We start from the raw sequence: 14,143 nt of genomic DNA on the forward strand, positions 1-14,143 counted from the left end.
GTGCATAGACACAAACAACAGTCAGGACCCGTCCCCCCACCCGAAGGCGGAGGGAGGCTACCCTCTCGCTCACCGGGGTGAACCCCAATGTGCAGGCGCCCAGCCGGGGGGGCAATAAATATGCCAACACCTGCTCGACGCCTCTCACCATGGGCAACTCCAGAGTGGAAGAGAGTCCAGCCCCTCTCGAGAGGACTTGTACCAGAGCCCAAACTATGTGTGGAGGCAAGTCCGACTATGTCTAGTCGGAACCTTTCTGCCTCACACACCAGCTCGGGCTCCTTTCCAGCCAGAGAGGTGACATTCCATGTCCCTAGAGCCAGCCTCTGCAGCCGGGGATCGGACCGCCAAGGTCCCCGCCTTTGGCCGCCGCCCAGCTCACTATGCACCCGACCCCTTTGGCCCCTCCTATAGGTGGTGAGCCCATTGGAAGGGGGACCCACGTTTTCTTTTCGGGCTATGCCCGATCGGACCCCATGAGCGAAGGCCCGGCCACCAGGCGCTCGCTTTCGAGCCCCACCTCCAGGCCTGGCTCCAGAGAGGGGCACCGGTGACCCGCGTCCGGGTGAGGGAAAACGACATCCATTTATTGTATTCATCATAAGGGGTCTTCTGAGCCGTGCTTTGTCTGGCCCCTCACCTAGGACCCTTCTGCCATGGGTGACCCTACCAGGGGCATGAAGCCCCTGACAACATGGCTCCTAGGATCATAGGGGCACGCAAACCCCTCCACCACGATAAGGTGACGACTCACGGAGGGGATAACTTTACCCCTGTTTTCCAAAACACAATCGGAACGAGTATGGGGGCGGACCCCTCACAGCCATGCCAGCGCAACAAAAGTCCGCTCCGCGCTGGTTCCCCTGTCGGCCATGCATGACGAAACACGTCGGTCTGCCCCTGGAGCTCACGAGACACATAATATTTTCTAAGTGCCACCGGCTCTTCCGAGCAAATGAGTCCGCTCCGCGCTGGTTCCCCTGTCGGCCCCGAATGACGAAAACTGCCGGTCTCCGTCTGGAGGTCATAACAAACTTTTGGCGAATATTTTCTAAGTGCCACCGGCTCTGCGTGGCTATGGCGTCCGCCCAACGCCGGTTCCCGGGTCGAACCCGGATGAGGAAAAATGTCGGTCTCCGCCCGGAGCTCCCAGCCAACTCGGCGAATATTTTCTAAGTGCCACCGGCCCTGCCGGGCTTGTGCGTCCGACCAGCGCCGGTTCTGCAGCCGGCCTCGAATGACGAAAAATAACGGTCTCCACCTGGAGGTCAACGCCGACTTGGCAAATATTTTCTAAGTGCCACCGGCCCGTCCGAGCTTTGGCGTCCGCCCAGCGCCGGTTCCGCAGCCGGCCTCGAATGACGAAAAATAACGGTCTCCGCCTGGAGGTCAACGCCAACTTGGCGAATATTTTCTAAGTGCCACCGGCCCTGCCGAGCTTCGGCATCCGACCAGCGCCGGTTCTGCAGCCGGCCTCGAATGACGAAAAATAACGGTCTCCGCCTGGAGGTCAACGCCAACTTGGCGAATATTTTCTAAGTGCCACCGGCCCTGCCGAGCTTCGGCGTCCGACCAGCGCTGGTTCTGCAGCCGGCCTCGAATGACAAAAAATAACGGTCTCCGCCTGGAGATCAACGCCAACTTGGCGAATATTTTCTAAGTGCCACCGGCCCTGCCGAGCTTCGGCGTCCGACCAGCGCCGGTTCTGCAGCTGGCCTCGAATGCCTCAAACCTTCAAGCCCCTATTACACCTCCCTATTCCAAAAATCAATTTAATATGTGGTCTCCAGAGAGGGGACGTATCAGATATTAAACTGATAAGAACAGACACTACACTTGATCTTAGCCAAAAGGCTGAGAAGCGATAAGCAGAAATGGGTCTGAGGCAACGACTTCAATCAAGAGACTACCAATTCAAGTTAACGGCCGACCTCGGATGCGTCATCGCGAAGCTACTAAGTTAAAACAGTCGAAGTAAAGTACCCAGTTTTTCACTGGCAGGCCAAAGTATGTTTTACTTTTACTTTTGTATTTGTTGTGTATGTTTTGTAATTCTACGTAGAGTGGAGCCTCGGTTTTCGGACACAATCCGTTCCAGAAGGCTGTTCGAGAAGTGAATCATTTGATTTCCGAATCATGTTTTCCCATTACAAATGATGGAAAATATTTTGAATCCGTTCCAAGCAAAAAAAATAAAATAAATAAACGTCATTTTTGCATTTGCGCATTCTTGTTCGAACGCGCAACTGTAGCGCGTCGCCGACCGCGCAACTGCACCGCGCTGGTCGCATTATTGCTGAAATTTATAAAATATTTTTAAAGACCTGGTGTACTTTCCAAAATTTAAGTGGACCTCAGTGCGCAGGAAGTTTAATTTTGTCCGATCGCGCAACTGCAGCGCACCGCCGAACGCGCAACCCTAGCGCGTCCCCGACCGCGCAACTGCACCGCGCTGGTCGCATTATTGTGACAGAGCGGTCGCTAAAATTTAGAAAATGTTTTTTAAAGTCCTAATGGACTTTCCAAAATTTAAGGTGACCTTTGTGCGCAGAGAGCTTAATTTGGTCCGATCGCGCCACCACAGCGCACCGAGCGCTAACTGTCGCATTGCTTTTGGAGCGTCTTTGTGTTTTAGCATGGCTTTACTGCTCCCACTTGCTTCATTTGGAGGCATGATTAGAGTTCATGCAATCCTCAGAGTAGTGAGAATGTAATAACGAACGGAGTCAGTTGGCATGCGGGTCCTCTTGGCTCATCTTGCGAGGTTCAACAACCAAATTTCGCCCGACATCCGAAGCAAAAAATCTTGAGTTTTTTGTTTGAATACGGAATTGTTCGAGAACCGGGACGTTCGAAAAAAAATAAAAAATAATTATATATATATATATATATATATATATATATATATATATATATATATATATATATATATATATATACTTTTTTTTTCTGAACATCCCGGTTCTCGAACAATTTGGTATTCGAACTGTGGTGAATTGTCTTCGTGGCTCCGCTGGTCTTCGCAAAGAAGGAAATGATTTGGGGACACACGGCTGGTTGGAAAAAGATTTTATTCAGCCGATGTCAGAAGATGTTTTCTCACGCCCCACAGACACGATGTTCAAAAGTTCCCCGTCTGCCAGGCAACGCCTCTCTTATACCTGGCGAGACTCATGATCTCATCGCTCTCAATAATAGCGACGCTTTGAGACCCCGTACATGTGTTGGCTGTCTGCCCTTACAAGGCCGTCGACTTGGTTGTTTTCCTGGTCCTGAACAACTGGCCTTCCTATATCTGTCGTGCCCATACATTACTGAAACTAAACCACCCTGTCCACACAAATAGGCCTGTGCTTGACCTGAGGCATGACCCCGGCCCTGTGAGTGCAACATATAGAGAGACATGCAGGCAAAAAATACACCACATAACCCCCCTTTTGGGACCTTCCAAGCGTCCCGAAAAACGGTCTGACAAGAGATAACATCGGCGATCACCCAAAAACCTTTCCCCAACCAAATTAATGCTCATGTCTACAATTTGGCCTATATATGCTTAGCCTAAATCACGCTCGAGGCATGGTACATAAGGTTATTTTAACTAGCCGATCAGTCAAAACTCTTTCTGTCCACTCATCGCCAAACAAGCATTAGGTCCCAACATTTGCAACTGGATTCTGGTTGTCTTTGAAGTCGTTTCGCCTGTTGTCTATTTAATATTTATATGACTTGGGGACATAATACGTAAATATAATATTCGTTTTCAATGTTACGCGGATGACACCCAATTATATATGCCATTATCAATGACAGATCCGCGGGACTGTTGGAATCTTGAGGCATGCCTTGCGGAGATCAAGCAATGGATGTCTCTCAACTTCCTTCGTCTGAACCCAGATAAAACTGAGATGTTGATAATTGGTCCAGCTCGTTATCAACATTTATTTAAGAAAACCGCTATAACTCTAGATAACCGTACTATCATTCAGAGTGATACTGTAACTAATCTCGGGGTAATATTTGACCAAACGCTCTCCTTTCAAAAGCACATTAAGAATATAACCAGAATAGCATTTTTTCACCTCCGTAATATTGCTAAGATTCGCCCAATCCTCTCGACAAGTGATGCGGAAATTATTATACATGCATTTATCACGTCGCGCCTGGACTACTGTAATGCATTATTCTCTGGTCTTCCCAAGTCCAGCATCAAAAGTCTACAGTTAGTACAAAATGCTGCTGCAAGGCTGCTCTCACGGACAAGAAAATTTGATCACATTATCCAATATTAGCCAATTTACACTGGCTCCCGGTCCATTTAAGAATTGACTTCAAGGTTCTTCTATTAACCTATAAATCATTGCATGGCTTAGCGCCTTCATATCTCGTCGACTTAGTTGTTCCTTATGTTCAGTCTCGTAACCTTCATTCGCAAAACGCTAGTCTTTTAGTGACACCGAGGGCCAAGAAAATGTCTGCAGGGGCTAGAGCATTTTCTATTCGGGCTCCAGAGCTCTGGAATGCCCTACCAATGGATATTAGAACTGCTACCTCAGTAGAAACATTTAAGACACGTTTAAAGACGTATTTCTATGATATGGCCTTTAATTAACCTGTAGTAGCCGATTCGGCTGGAGTTTGTTTTTGCTCCCTCTCCCCGACCCCACTCCCCCCACCCCTCCCCGGCTGGGGAGGTGGTTAGGTGACACCCAAGCTGACGACGGCTATCTAGATTCTCGTGGACCAATTCAGCATGAGGGAACTGCAGCAGAATACCCTCCTAGAGGACACTGCCAGGACAATCGAAGGCACCTCCGACAGCTCTTCGCTTTGGCCTGGACATCCACTTTTTGATTTCCATATTATGTATTTTATGTGCCCTCTTTGCATCCATTGCAGCCTGGTGATCCTGAAAGGCGGATCCTTCCATCTGTGGTCCCTTCTCAAGGTTTCTCATTTTTCCCCTGGTAGGGGTTTTTGAGTTTTTCCTTGCCCTTTTGGGAGCCAAGATCAGGGGATGCTTTGAGAATAATTGTCAATTGATTGTCTATGTGAAGCCCTTTGAGACTGCTTGTGATTTAGGGCTATACAAATAAACTTGACTTGACTTGTTGTGATTGATTCGGTACAATCAAGGTATGGTGTTGTTTCTGCCGGGCACATGTGCCTGTCGCGCCTCCTACGGCGCCTTGGGTGAGCTGCTGGGTCATCAGCCAGGGACCACCGCTCATTGGAGTTTCGCTCTATTTAACCCTGGAACGCGTCCTGGTGGAGACGTCCCTGCCCCCCCTGCAGCTGGGCCATTTTACTGCCTTGACACCCAATTTTTATCTCTCCTCCTCAGCCACAGCCAGAAGCTTCCCTTCTCTGCTTCCTCAGCCAGGGCTTTCGTTACCCTTCCCTTCGGAGCTTAGCCCCAGTTCTTCACACATCACGAAGCAGCCTTGTCGAAGTCGATGTGCTGACGTAGCCCCGACAGCCCTCTTCAACAGGGTAGGTGGTCGTGGACCAACCTACTTCTTCTGCGTATTTGGCTGCTTTCTGCTTGTAGGCAGCTTGGATTCCCTCCTCCCAGGAGATGGTGAGCTCTATGAGTATGGCAGACTTGGTAGCAGCAGACCAAAGCACAACACCTGGCCGGAGTGAAGTGGTGGTGATTTCACGGGGGAACTTCAGCTGTCGTAAAACTGCCTCGTCGGCTGGTGTCTTGGCTGCTCTCCCTTGCCCTCACAAACCAGACAAGGAGCTGTTTGGCTGCAGACTTGTTGTTGGCCTCTTTTCTGCTGGTCTCGAGAACTTCGGCCAGCTTCGTCACGACTGGGTCATGGCGCTAACTGTAGCGTGCCTGTGTCAGTGCAGCCTGACAGTAGGTGCTGTAGGCTGGCGTTAGGTGCTCTGAGCAGGGGACAGCTCCCTCCCTTGCCAAATCACTGGCGGAGGTTTCTGTGGCTAAGTTGCCCTGAGCACAAAGCCGAGTCTGGCTTGCGGCATCTTCCAGAGCTCAGCCCAGCTGAAAGGTTTCCTGATGGTACCCTCCCAAGTGGTCCATCTCCCTTGGCGACCCTGTAACACGGCCTTGATGGTGGACTGCTCCTGCTTTGATCTTGACACCTCTTCCACAACCATGACTCTTCATTCCCTCTTTGTGGCCTTGGACCAGAGCCGTGGAGGCTCTCCCTAGCCAAGCGGGGCTCCTTTCTTTTACGTTGCCAATTGTTTCCTGATGTTGATAGCGCCACAAGTGAATTTCTCACAGTAGGATCCAAGGATTCTCTTAGCTCAAGAATGAACCTGGCCGTTTCCTGCTCATAGCCCAAGGTATGGACTGGATTGGCAGTTGCAGCGAGGTTGCCCCGAACAAGCCTGTGTCAGAGAAACCTTTCGGTAGACCTAGCCATTTCTGAATGTAGGTGTTTGCTTCATCTGTCCAGGCCGTTCGCTGTTGATATTACTCATCTTCGGAGGCCACATGGTCCTTTGGTACAAAGTGAAGTTGTAGCACCACAATTTTTGCTTTCTGGGTAGTTGGCTCTTGTGGATGATCGCCAGGCCTTCTGCGAGTTATTTCTTCTTTGTTACATTATAAACAAGGCGCTGTAGGACAGCACTAACCTGGTTGCTGGTGGGGAAACCAGCTATGTATTCTCCGATTCCAAAGTTTTAATATAATTGTCAAGAAAATTCTATACAGTAGCCCAGCAATCAGGTATTGTGGCCGAGCGGTCTAAGGTGCTGAATCTAAAGCTCCAGTCTCTAATGAGGTGTGGGTTTCAAATCCCACCACAGCCACTTCTGCATCAATTCAGGTCTGGTCTCCTTGCCCAACTCCTGTCAGTGCACCTGTAAAGTATCAAGACCCTTCAAAGGTCTTTGCAAAATATAAATCTTTGCCTTTTATTCTAACCTGGAGTACCCATTTGATATGTAACTACACTGTGTATTTGGGCTGAAAATGATGAAAGAAGGGACAACATATATGCCTCATAAAGTGTATGCATTGAGGATGGGTCGACTTCCATGCAGCACAACCAACGTGTGGAAAATACAAGTGCGACATTTCTTCTCAATAGAACGACTTGAAAGAAGGTCAAAAGCTTTCCAAAGGACACAAGTTACAAATAGCAGAGGATGGTTTCGATCCATCGATCTCTGGGTTATGGGCCCAGCACGCTCCCGCTGCGCCACTCTACTGCTCGCTAATAGTCCATGATGTCCTCTAATCGGCAAACAAGCATTCGGTTCCAACTTGCAACTGGATTTTGATTGTCACTCATATTGTTTGGCCTCTGCTGTGTACAGGCTTCATTACATTATGAAAAAAGCTCAGTCGGGCAGCACTAACCTGGATGCTGGTGGAGAAACCAGCTTTTCCGCCTTCACGTTTTAATAGAATTGTCAACAAAATTCAATGTCAAAATGACAGGTAGTAGGTAGTGTGGCTGAGCGGTCTAAGGTGCTGGATATAGGCTCCAGTCTCTCCTGAGGTGTGGGTTCAAATCCCGCCACTTCTGCATTGGTTTCACTCTTTACTTCTGGCCCAACTCTTTTCGGCGCAGCCATTGAGTACATATGATGACCCTGGAAAGTTCTTTGCGATTTATCAATCTTTGCCTTTCATGTTCATCGGGACTACTGTTTTAATAGGTACCTACACTGTGTATTTGAATAGAGACTGCTGAAAGGAGACACATATATGCCTCGTGAACAAACAAGTCGGCAGAAAGGTTTGCCGATTTATTAGTGCGCAGAAGAGCAGCACTCTGTTCCGTACTGTAACCGTCGGTGAGAATGGGTAGACAGGGAAGCCTGTAAGCGAGTCCGTCACTCATATATTCCATCGCTTCTCAGTCCTTATGCTAAGATCAATTGTAGTATCTGTTCTTAGCTAGCTCGGAAGGCAATCACCTCGACTGATTTGCAAGTTCTCATCCATGGCAGTGAACTTGACTCACTTTGTGGAGGAAATAGTGACAGAGCATTGTGTTACAAATAACCTTATACTTTTGTTACAGAATCTACTATGGTAAATTACTTTAATTGACTTTGCATTATTTTGTAGTTGTTTGGTATTATTTGTGTGTTTCTTTCCTTTAATCTAAATCTCTTTATGTGGTGCTTCCGCTATGGTAGCTCCCCATGCTGCCATGCGGAGGAACCACAGTGTACGCTTTACATTTAAGGAAATGAATGGTGAGCCGCTGGTAATGTCAAGGTTAAACTTTTCCAGAAAGCTAATCCAACAAACCCTGAAATTTAAAGCAGATGATTTGAACTGCATTATAACGTTGCCTTTTAGCAAAGGCTTTGATGTGAGCTTTTGCTCTGCGGCAAACCTCCGTGAGTTTTGGAATGGGTATAAAAATGTTAAATCCCTGTTCTCTTTGTTTAATGTAGAAAAGCTGACCGACAATGCTGCGAAAACGGTTATTGTCAGAATGTTTAATGAGACAGTGAATGCAGAGGACATTTGTTATTTTCTGGGAAGATATTGCACGGTTAAAGGCCAGGCTATGACGGTGAGTAGTGATGGGTCCTGTAACATCGATGCGTCGGCGCATGTGTCGAGCTCATAGACTCTATGACATAGAGCGAAGCCCTATGTCGGTGCGCGTATCGCTTTAAACAAGTCACGTGACCGAACGAGCAGCAGTATAGTCTGTCAAGGAAGCGTGCCAAAGCTCTGTTAAAGGAAGCGCATTGTCAACGGGATGGATCTGCTAAAACAATATCTGATCTTTTGCGGTTCATCCTCGAAGATATCAAGAATTCTGGAGCAGCCCCAAGTCAGATACTGGGGCAATAAAAAGACATTGCACTCCAGCCTCATCTGTGCCGTGTGAGTGGGTGTTTTCAAAGGCGGGAAATTGTGTCCAAAAAGCGCAACACGCTCAATTTCAAAACATTTGAAAAACGTATTGTTTTAAATAAAATTTGTAAAAAAAAAAATCCCAGTGCACAAGCATCCTCTTTCACAACACGTTCACTTAGATTTTCACGTTATGATCCATGTTCACATTATTGATTGAATGTAACTCATAAATAAAATATATTTTCAATTTAAATGAATATGTGAAAGAATACAAGATAAAGTATAATTACTTAAATTAATGAATGTATGTACTAGGTCATCAAATCAGTGTCAGTCGAGTCTGCCAACTAGGTTACCTGTATGTAGTATGTTTAAGTTCTACCGGGTGTCAGCAGTGAGCGACACAGTATCGTCACAGTGTCAATACAGTTTGGTAATGTGTTTAAACGATAAACGAGGCCTCATGGACCCTTACGGTGAGAGATGAAGATGGAATCTGGAATTGTTCCTGGCGGGCCCCCATTCAACAATGGGAGGTCCCTCAGGAGTTCCAGGGCCTCAAAAATCTCCCATCAATGATAGTTTTGGGAGAAAACCAAGGCTATATCAGGGCCAACCCAAGCTCTGCCACAAGTGTGGACAGCATGGGCACTTTACAGAAGCGTGTGAGTAAATAATATCCCGGAAATGTAGAGTAATTGGTCACACTTTTGAAGAGTGTACCAATGACAGAAGGTGCAATCTCTGTCAAGAACCTGATCATCTCTACAGAAAGTGCCCAAAGTCTTTTGCCAACTGAAGGCCGCGAGAGAATTGATAGGTGAAGGAAAATGAAGCTAACAAGCATTGTGGATATTCAAATTTCCCTCCAAGGCCTGTAATTGGTGAGGAGGGAACAGGTGATGAGGGAACAGGAGATGAGAGACCAGGTAATGAGGGAACAGATGAGGAGAGGGAAGGGACGTGTGTCACCCCCACCAACAGAGAACGCAAAGGAAATCGATAGAGTAGAAGAAATGCCTACAAGTAGTGGAGAGGAAACAATTGAGGAAAGGGGCATGTGGGAAGCAGACAAATGGAAAGTGACATGTCACAAGAAATAGCCACAGATGAGTTGAGTGCGTCTGCACCCAGATTCTTTGTGTGCAAAAAGCTAAACGACTCTCATCTGAACGGTCCTCTGAATCGCCGTCGACATCAGAAAAGAGAGGAAAGCCTGGGAGCCCAGATTGTGAGCTGGAAAAGTCCAGAGTATTCAATTCCTACTCAGCAAATGAAATCTCATTTTCAAATATGGCTACATTTGACACCCAAAAGCCGCAATACCATACATTTAAAGTTGAGAGAGATGGACCGTAGTCAACAACATTAACAAGAGAACTCCCACTAAATGTAGGGGTCAGCACAGCTGGAGTGCAATGGTTGAGGCTTGCCCTGGGTGAACCACCTTTTTGATCATGGTGTCTTCCCTGACAGGTAAGTATGAGTTGTACAAGTTGCCGGGCCGTCGTTTTCATCCCATCTTCAGTCACGGGATTAATTGCTACTAGCGTGTGGCACACACATACTCAGTGGATGAAGCAGAATTTGTAGAACTGTTTAAATAGTACTTTTAGTTATTACAAAACCAAAGCATTATAAATTAGGTAAAAAAATAGATTCAAAAACACTACCATCATGCTTTGCTTCTTTTTCTACCCATTGCCCTGACCTCAGCACCTTTGTTCACCTCCTTTTTCTTAGAGTCGCCATCTCGTGGTGATGGCAGCAACCATAATAAACCATAGAAAATGACACAAACGCCCCTGCCGGTCAAAATGAGTCATTTATTCCATTAATGAGAATTACAATAACTTTTATATTTTGCTTCATGTTACCTGATCAAAATAAATAAAACTCTCTGTATGTGCATTCACGTGTAACAGTGAAGGAGGTGAAATATAGTGTTTCAATATGTAAATAAATACCATCACTGGAGGTTGATGGAACACATTATGTTTTGAAGGGCTGCTCTGTTTTAACAAGAAAAGACTGATGTGCTTATGGATGAAGATGACTTGTGATTGTGTTTGTGAACAGCAAAGAGGAGTGCTTGTGCAATTGAGGGTAATGGTTATTGGTTTTTATTCAAAAACAATATTTTTTGCCAAATTACAATAGACTGACATGTGCCCATTCAAATGGGTACCACCAGAAACAAAACTGCATTGATAAACGAGGGCTTAAGCGTGATTGTCTGTCTGCACTTGGCATAATTTCTCTGTTTATGTGAACCTGTTTACATATGTGTCAGTATGAATTATGTGACAGTATGACTGCTGCACGGAATATGATATTGGCAGTTATCCATTGCGATATTGGTATTTTAACAGAGAGGTCAGCTAATTCCAAAATCTCTATAAAAATCTAAGAAAAAATCTCCTCGGAGAAGAGCCGTCCTAATTTGGCATTGTTTTTCTCTATGCTTGTCCTTTTCTCTTCTCCTTTCTAAAGCTCAAATTTTGTCAACCAAAGTTGTGTGTCCCTGTTTCATCCAGAATATGTCCTTCTGATTAATTAACAATTGTGACTACTGATCTATTATCAGGTCAATTTAACATTAACACTATCTGCTGGTGAAATTGTTATTATTATGAATTATTAATTTGGAAAAACTAACTATTAACCTATTATAACTCGGCCCCCTTCCTCAGGTCTCTCATGTCAAGCTTTTGTCACCATCTTCTGGCGAAATTTAGATTTTCATTCAAGCCAATTGTCTAGGCCAGTGTTCAGCAACCCAAAATGTTCAAAGAGCCATATTGGCCCCCCCCCCCCAAAAAAAAACCCATACCTGTCTGGAGCCGCACAAATCTAAAAGGCTTTTATAATGCAACATAGACTGTCAATACATAAGTTGTATGCCTACCATTAAAATAATGTAAAGAAAAGTAGTGGTATCAATTTGATAATTTCTTCTTACGGCCCATTAGAGTTCTCGTACCTGCATAGCAGAGCTGTCTGTTCGATATCGGTCATGTCACACAACTCATCCATCACAAGCAATTGAGAAAGCTGGAGCTGAATTGATGTCCTTGATCTGCTGATCGGTGATATTGTTTGTGCGGAGAGGCATGTCTTGAATTTTCTGAATGATCTCGGTTTTGTTTTTGAAGTCCGAAAATAGACACTCTGATATTTTAACGCATTTTTGCAAAACTCCAGGGAGCCGCCAGGGGCGTGCTAAAGAGCCGCATGCGGCTCCGGAGCCGCGGGTTGCCGACCCCTGGTCTAGGCCAAATCCAACACTTTTTCACGCACCATCTTAACCTCTATGTCACTCGTCAAGTGAAATGAAGTGTGTAGGAGTTACAGATTTGTCAAGAAGAATGGTCAAATATACCTTCAAACAGAATCCAGACTATCATTGGAACCTATAGGAAGTGTTCAGAGCAATCCCTTCAGTTTTATATGCGCAATCACAGAACACCTCTTTAGTGGAAATCTTTTTTTGTTTTTTTTTCAAATTCAAAACATAGATGTTTTTTACTGGCGCACAAAATGAACCGTGCATGAACATCCCCTTGTTCAAAGAATAAAACCAACACAATGCATGAATTCACAAAAAAATAATATACAGTCATCCCTCCTACTTCGCGGCTTCAACTATCGCGGCTTCGCTGTATCGCGGGTTTTCAAAAATAAATTAATGATTTTATCGCACAAATTTCATCATTTCACGAGGTTTCGCGGCCACTTGAGTTTCTTCATTTTCCTTTAATAATGATAGCTTATGTTTAAAAGTCGTTTTCTTGTTTTGAAATGACTAAATTAAAGAGTCAGTACAGTATACTTTATCGTCACATGTGACTTCAGGGCGTTCTCTCTGTTGTATATTTAGATGTTGTATATTTTGGACTAACTCATGTTCCGTAGTGGGAAAACCCCGGATGTGGGAGGGGGAGCTTCGGGGACGTTCAGTGTTGTGATGTACGGCCAGTGAACTGACTGTGATGAAAGGAATAAAGCAGTATCCATCACGTCGTTGTCCGAACCATGCTTGCTACATCAGAACCTGGAAAATAGTAAAGATATAACACTCTCCACCGGCGGTGGCCTTCATCTGGACATAGCAATACACTGTTAGTCTCGTCGCTAAGGCATGAATGCGGAGCGCACAGTCCATTGATATGAAAGTCCCCTAGCAGCGAGCTGGTTGATGTCAGCGATAAAAATAGAATATCTTCCAAGAATAGCTCAAAAAAATCTAGTTTCTATTTCGCGGAAATTCCCATTTCGCGGGTGGGTCTGGAACGTAACCCCCGCGAAGTAGGAGGGATTACTGTACCAGCAAATCAGTGCAACTTCTGCTGTTGCCTTTGCGAGACCAGTTCAGATATGCGTTATCACAAATTTATAAATCAGATGTGTTTGGACCTCCGCATTGGAGGCTCTGCCAAACACCTGAGACCGACTAGGACCGAACCCAGGTTAAGAACCCCTGGTCTCAAGGCTGTTATTCCTGCAAAAGGAGGATCTACTAAATATTGATGTCATTTTACTGTTGGGGTGCCCAAATGTATGCACCTGCCTACTTTTGTTTAAATAATGATTGCACACTGTCTGCAAATCCTACAAATTTCATTTCACTTCTTAAATATCACTGTGTTTATTACTGCCGTCATCCACCATGCATTGATTCGGGCCATCTGACACAGCCGCTGAAGTGATGGGAACTGTTATTCATAATAACGGTGTCGTATTAAATGAGAATCACTGATAGTTGTTTTTTGGTGAAATATTTTTTTAATGCTGTTAATAAATGCATTTGTTTTCAAAAAGGTTTTTTTTTTTAATATCCATGCTTTACTACCTACTAAAGGCCAAAACCTTTTATGCAATGACCTTTAAGTGTCATTGATATTACTTCACACAAACACTACATTCATCTGCTTCTGGTTTGGCCCCCCGGTCAAAATTTAGAACCCAATTCGGCCCGCAAGTCAAGAGGTTTGCCCACCCCTGCCCTAGACCAACGAGGCGCAATGAAGGCCAACAGAATGGCTATCATTAATGAAGACATAATGAACACAATTCAACTATTGAGCCGCAATGAAAGCTTGCAGACCATGTTACATTCCGTGTAACGTTGGCCTGTCAAACACTCCACACAACAATGGACAACAGTGTTTCAAAGAAAAGCTCGTCCGGGAGTTACTCCCAGGTAATCAGGCACCCTAAGGTAGAATCATTCCCCTGCACCAATGAGCCCCATAGTAGACCAGCTGACCTTGTTATATTATGACTGGTAGCCCATGTGACATGGACCTGAAGACTGAATGTCAGTGATTAATGGAA

General features: G+C 45.5%; 1 non-coding gene and 1 pseudogene across 1 annotated transcript; both read right to left on the minus strand.

Annotated features, from left to right (window-relative positions):
• Positions 1–1,684: 1,684 nt before the first annotated feature.
• Positions 1,685–1,866, minus strand: LOC147057619 (U2 spliceosomal RNA). The gene has a single exon (XR_015065970.1). It is a non-coding gene; the product is annotated as a U2 spliceosomal RNA (small nuclear RNA).
• Positions 1,867–5,946: 4,080 nt separating this feature from the next.
• Positions 5,947–9,569, minus strand: LOC147057620 (uncharacterized; annotated as a pseudogene).
• Positions 9,570–14,143: the final 4,574 nt, after the last annotated feature.

The sequence above is a fragment of the Syngnathus leptorhynchus genome, chromosome 4, assembly GCF_054491065.1.
Source record: "Syngnathus leptorhynchus isolate UIUO chromosome 4, UIUO_Slep, whole genome shotgun sequence".
NCBI lineage: Eukaryota > Metazoa > Chordata > Actinopteri > Syngnathiformes > Syngnathidae > Syngnathus > Syngnathus leptorhynchus.